This window comes from Thalassophryne amazonica, chromosome 1 (assembly GCF_902500255.1).
Source record: "Thalassophryne amazonica chromosome 1, fThaAma1.1, whole genome shotgun sequence".
Lineage (NCBI taxonomy): Eukaryota > Metazoa > Chordata > Actinopteri > Batrachoidiformes > Batrachoididae > Thalassophryne > Thalassophryne amazonica.
This window is the reverse complement of record NC_047103.1, coordinates 90,446,893-90,453,809: the sequence shown is the minus strand read 5'-3', so window position 1 is coordinate 90,453,809 and position 6,917 is coordinate 90,446,893.

Here is a 6,917-nt window from a genome sequence, read left to right as displayed (position 1 = left end):
CAGCTGTTACAACAATTTCTCGGATACTCACTCGACTTGAAAAAGCCACCGAAAGCCGTCTGAATCTTCTGATGGTTTCCAACCAGAAACAGAAAGACGTGAACACAGACAATGCTACAAATATAAAAGCAAAATGTAAATCCTTGGAGTTTCGCTTGCGTCCTTGCTTCTCTGGGCCTTCTCTTCCTTTTCTGGACTTCTGTCAGTGTGCTTGCGCTTCTGGGATGAAGAAGACTTTTCTCCAGTGTGCCTGCATTTTTGGCACCGTGGTTTGTCTTCAGCATGATGTTTGCCTTTTCTGAATTGGGGAAGACTTTCCTTTCACAGGTGAAGGCTTCTCTTCATCGTCCTCCTCTGTAACAATTATTAGTCTTTTAATCCGCTTATGTGCAAGTCTCGTGTGAAGAGGCTGTTTCGGCTGTGAATCCATTGGTGCTGGCATGTCCTCATCAGAGGAGGAATCAGAGGGGATGAACTCTGATTCACCAACGAAGGAAATCTTCATCACTACTCCCTCAGTCCACATCTGGGAGTGCTTGCAAAAGAGCTAAGGTTCCAGAGGAATGTATTTCTTGCTTGACTGTCTTGCTGCCATTGTGATGTTTGTCTTCTTGAGTTGAAGATGTGTCGCTTTTATAGTCAAAATGTCACACATACACCCACATACATCAGGTAACCCTAAACCCACACAGCCTGTTTGTCTATGCAGATGGAGACGGCATGCTGCATTAACTATGTTGGGCTAGTGAATGGCTCATTAATGAACCATTGTGCCACAATGATGGGCTCTTGGAGTAGAGGGGGGTACCTTTCCTGCACAAAGAATTATTGCACACTTCTGTAAAATCCTATAAACGTCATTTCACTTCTCCATATCACTGTGTTTGATGTAAAGTGACAATTGCTGATCCAAACAACCAATGATTTATAAAGTAAAATCATGGAAATCATCAGGGGTGCCCAAACTTTTACATACAACTGTTTTTCAAAACAATCTCACTGTCAATAAAATTATAACAGAGTTCATATTTTAAATTCTCTTCCATCAGTCTCAGCTTTGTTGGTATAGAGGATTTCTGCACTGCCAATTTACATGATTAGATAAGTTAATTACTCACCCATTTGTCTGGCCAACCATGACAGATGCTCCGTCAGAGCCGAATCCAGCCATCTTGGATATGTCCATATCCAAGGCATTCAGGAAAGTCCTCATGGCTGAAACGATGATATCTGCTACGCCATTAGGAATGTCATAAATCCCCAAGTAGGATGTCTCAATCTAAATTAAAAATGATTTTATACATGTCAGGTGTAATCCTAATATGTTTCGTTACAAATCCCATAATGATAAAATAACATTACCTACCATCTAAAGAGTCCCACCACATTTAGAAAACATGAACCTGAAATATTCACTCAACAATACCAGAGACCTTGACATCTGAAAATAGCTGGTGAGCTGTGAATTGCTCTCCTTAAAAATTTCAAGGGGAGCATGATTGTAGGTCCATTTCAAGGGCTTACCTGCTGATTTTCTGCATATATGCTAAAATTTTGCAATTTGCAAGAAGAGTGATGTCACTTCCCCTAAAAGTACTTTTAGCTTTTAGTTTTAGTGGTAGAAGAGTAGGAGTGATCACTTCCCTCAGATTTCAAGGCCTGCAATACTGACAATTTTACAATTAATCAAACCTCTTTGGTGTTTGTGATGTAGCATCCAAATATTATTAGTTGCTTGGCTACAGCTACATCTGTAGTTTCATCTATCAGTAGACTGAAGTAGGGCTGCAATGCATGGTGGAAAGGATATTGTGGCGTGGCACGTCCGACAGCACCTTGACCATCTCCCACATTATTCCCTCTGATAGTACTTGCCGTTTTCCCTCGCTGGTACAAAAAAGAAAGAAGCCAAATGAATTGTTGACTAAAATATTATACTAACACTGTATGCAATTCAATTCAAAGTCTCACTGAGCAAAACTCCATCGCTTGTACTAACTACACAGAAATACAGTAAGGCTCAATTAAACTCCAAAGTATTCAGCAGTCCCATAGTCCATACTGTACAAGTTTTTTTTTTAAGTATTCTACAGTAGCTTGATAAAGTTATTGCCTTCTTCAAATCACTGACATAGGAAAGTGCAAGGCCTTGCATTATACCAAGCAGCTAGTGTACTTGGGTATGTTTTGAAAGGCTACCAGGAAGGCCATCCTTTCCAGATTGACCTGGTGCTGAATGACTGATCTATTCCACCAGTTTTATCTGCTACTTGGGCAGTGGCAGCCATGGCCAAGGCTTTATGATGCATGATGGATTTTGCATGCCTATGGAGACTGGCTTTAATGATGGTGACGCAAGGACATCAACAACACCTTGATTCCTCCATGTGTGTGGGAGGGTGATGTTCTCTGCAGAACCTGCACAGGAGTCCTAAACAGACAAAAACCAAACAATACTTGTTATCATCAAGTGTTATATTACTATTGCAGTATTCTAACAAAGTATTTTTAAACCTGAAATTTAAAATTCTGTTAACTCCCATATGTAGGTTTGGGCCACATGCAAGTTGTTTGTTATACAACCAAGAGCTTGAAATAATAATTTGGATAAAGACAATTTTAATTTAACAGTGATTCTATCGATAAAATAAGGACAAAATTGAATAACAAAAGGTCGGGTTTGTACCAGTTTCTATCAATGGCTATCATCCAGGGAAATTATTTCTTCCAATCTGGGTCAATACCAGTTTTCTGCTTCTTTGGATCTTTCTTGGCCTCTCAAAGACTTGTACTGGCTTTGCACTTGTTGGCGGCAGCATTAACTGGATTGGAAACATTGGTGATGTCCACAACAGTACAAGAAAGGTGTGCCAACAATCACAAAACTTACCTACAATTTATGTCCCACATGTGCGGGACGTATGAGTCATACGCTGGGATTCGTCGAAAATTTTCAGCATACCCAAAATTTTTCAAGGAGCTCAGCGTATTAGGACGTATATCAACATTCTTCAGCATGCTTTTAACTTATAAAAAAACTACCCTTAACTTATTAGACTTATGCCAGCATTTTTTAATATGGTTGCCATACCCTGGCTAAAGTTTTCCTATATTTGAGCCCTCGAATTAATAAAACATGAGCACATTATAGGCCTAAATTGAGTTCTCAAAATATGTATTTTGTGCTCACATTAAGTCATTTCTGACATTTTCTCACTGTTCGCTGTCACAAGCTATTGTACGGAGATTTGGACTCCGGAATCAATAACTTCAAAGCGAATTGCTGTTTTAAATCAAATGACACCTCTTTCTGAATGTTGTAATACAGATAACAAGCTACAAACGACCAGCGCTGTTTTCCCCCAAAAATGAGGCATCCTCTGTTCTACAGGCATGACGGTGAACATGACACCAGCTGGGTGTGAGCCTGGAGCTCAGGGACTTTCAACTACTTACCACGGAGAAAGGAAAGGCTTTGATAAAAACTCAACATTTATGGTTTGTAGTGTCACCAAACTGACGTTACACATCAGTGAGCTCCTTCTGGTTGGACTACAACACTTAGATTGGAAAAAAAAATGTACAATTATATAATTTTGAAGATTTTTTTATTGAAATAAATTTTAATAAAATTCTCAATAACTTTTTATTATAGCTTGTAGTGCCACCAACTCACATCAATAAACTCCAGCTTTAAATAAAAAGCTATTGAGATTTTATTCAATTTATTACAACAAAGAAAATCTTCAAAATTATATAATCATACATTTTTCCAATCTAAGTACTGTAGTACAACCAGAGGGTGCTCAGTGATGTGTGATGTTAGTTTGGTGGCCCTACAAACCATACTTATGACATTATTGAGTTTTCATCAAAGCATTTCCGTTCAACACGATAATTTGTTGACAGTCCCTAACTCTGGTCTCGCAGCCACCTGTGTGTCAGTTCAGTGTAATTCAAATGTAGTTTGTTGTCTGCATTACATTTGGAAAGAGGTGTCATTTGATTTGAAACAGCGGTTCACTTTAAACTTATTAAGTCCCTTTGGCTCCTCCCTTGTTTGCACTCAGGGGTCGCCACAGCAAATCCACGGTGGATCTGCATGTTGATTTGTCACAGGTTAATCAACTCTTTGAATATCTCACACACACACACTCATATTCAACCACTTAGTTCAATTAAGGGTCGCGGGGTGCTGGAGCCTATCCCAGCAGTCATAGAGCGTGAGGCAGGGTACACCCAGGACAGGATGCCAGTCTGTCACAGATCTTTGAATAGCTTTCCAACTTAACTCTGTAAGTTTACAATTCACATTAAGTGATGATAACCATAGGCAGGTGGTGGCATTGGACCTCTTTGTAGCAGGAACACATGCGGTGCTCATGTTTATGTGTCAAGACGATATATACTGAGTGCACATTTTACAAATTGTGGGCGTGATTAAGTAGATCATGCACATAATGTTTTAGAATGGTGTTCACTTGTGCTCTCATTATACTAAATTGCTCCCTCATTTTAATAAATCATGCCCTTGTTTTACTAAATTGTTCGCTCATTTTACAATACTTAAAATGAGCGCACACTATAGTAAAACAAGAACACAATATAGTAAAATGAGTGCACAATTTAACAAAACATGCACACATTGTAGTAAAATGTGCGCACATTCTCGCCGCATGCAAAACATTTTGCAGTGATACTTCTAGGGCTCCACAGCAGTGCCTGAAAAAAAAAAAAAAAACTACAAGAAACTTTACAAAAAAAAAGGGCAGGAAAAAAAATAAACTTCTCAGAAGTGATGATATACACAAAAATTGCAAAAAAAAACTTTACAAAACTAAGTAAACGATAAGTTTTAAATGAAAAAAAAATTCAAAATGGCACATAATTAGCAACACAATCATAATATTTCCAAAAACCATCAAAAAGGCATGAAGAAAAACAGTATTAAAATAAACAAAAAATAAATATGTACACAAAAGTGCAGAAAAGAAACTTACAAAAAGGGGAAAAAACAAGATAAGTTTTAAATGAAAAAATATGTCCAAACCATGAAACAATGAAATTACCAATAACTATCTACAAGGCTTATTATATATCCTCCTGACACCCGGCCCATTCATTTATGTCCTCTATAATGGACATTTGTTCACCTCTATCTTCCTTAAGTATTTGGAGTTTTTTTTTTTTTTTTCCCCCGGTTTCCGCCCTCAGGGTGTGACTGTGGTGTCCTCTGGGGGGGAAAGGACTGTGGGTCCATCTAGCTGTGGACGGCCGGGGCTGGGTCTGTTAGTCATGAGGGGGGGCGTCTCCTGGGGTTGATGGAACGGTCCTCTGGGAGGCGCTGGGAGTCCCCGTGGGTGACTTTGGGTCCCAAGGGACCTCGGCTGTGGTTATTACTCCTGGAGCTGGCGGGATGTCCTCTGGGGGGTGTTGGTCCCTACATGTCGTCCGGGGGGGGGGGTGTTAGCGTTTTTTTTTTGTTTGCAAGCTTAAGTTTGGGTTGTGTTTTTTCTTTTCTCCTCTTCCCGGGGTTTGATGGGACGGTCCTCTGGGGAGGGGGTGTTGGTATGGTTGTTTGTGTTTGTCTTTTTTTTTTGTTTATGACTAAGCAGACTTTAACACATAGTCGGAAGAAGGCTGAGTGCACAGGTTTAAGAACTCCTGGCCAAACTTATGCAAAGTGAACAGCTAAAGCAAGAGTCAACAGGAATGAACGCAAAGGTGGAGACTCTAACAGGTTTGCTAAACGAAACAGAGGGCAAGACCATTCAAGTCAACAAAGGATGTCTCTGCACTGCAGTGTCAGCTGCGGAGCATTCTGCTGCAGACAGGCTCAGGGTGGGAAAGGATGGACTCCAGGATGAGAGTGATGGTCTCGGCACGGAGTTCCCTGTTGACAGAGAAGAGGCGGTTGGGAGCGTGCGTTATCCAGCTGAGGGAAGAGCTGGAGAGGCTCAACATTGAGATGATCAATGACTGCATAAAGAGATTAACGTTGCAGGTGGAGCAGCTGATGATGGAGCTGTCATCAGAGCACGGTAACGCACAGCTCCTGGAGACGGGCCTTTCCCAGCTGGATCGTCAGCACAAGGAGCCAAAACTGAAGCTGTAGGAGGTGTTTTTTGTTCCCAGCCAACAGTCCAGCCATGGTCCCTGGAGGGGGGCTTTGTTTTTTCTGGCCCAGGTCCGTGTGGTCGCCGGGAGGCTTCCCGTGAGGGTGGGGTACTGTTGTGGGCTGGGGTGTTTGGCTGGCTTGGTTTTTGTTTTCTGTTTCTCCCACCAGGTGGTATGCATTCAGGACTGAGTGGCTGAGCATCAGGACCTCACCCTGAACACCTGAGGCTTGTTTTCAAGTGCAGGTCATCAGGACTCACAGCTGTGGTGTATTTTGTCTTAATCAGAGATTGCTGCATTTAAACCTTGAATGCACAGTGTGTGATTGCCAGAGACTCGACCTTGTGAGCAGACGTGTGAGATCGACGTAAGGAGAACAATCTCACCATCACGGACGCAGAGACCGCTCCAGGTTTGACGCCACAGTCTGTGAAGGAGGATTGGGTGAGGTCTCACGCTCTTCAGCACACTTCCTGAGGTAATTTGGTTTTGGTGACTTTATGAAGTAATGACAGTGGATTAGGTGTCCCTCACACCTTGTGTTATTGAGCTGTCACGTTATGCTAATTGTCTAATCAGCTTCTGCTGCAGTGGAGATTTGAACTGTGTTGTTCCATGCCTGCAGGGTAAGAAGCTGATGTATAGATTTAAGCCAGGAAGTGTTTGCTGATTGCGTGCACCTTTGAGTTGTGTCTCTGTGTGGAGTTGGACTCACCTCATGTTTTCTTTCTTCACAGACTTGGTTTGTCGCGGCCACCTGGGGGTGTCGGCGGGGTCCCTGGGTCCGAACTGCTGTGGCT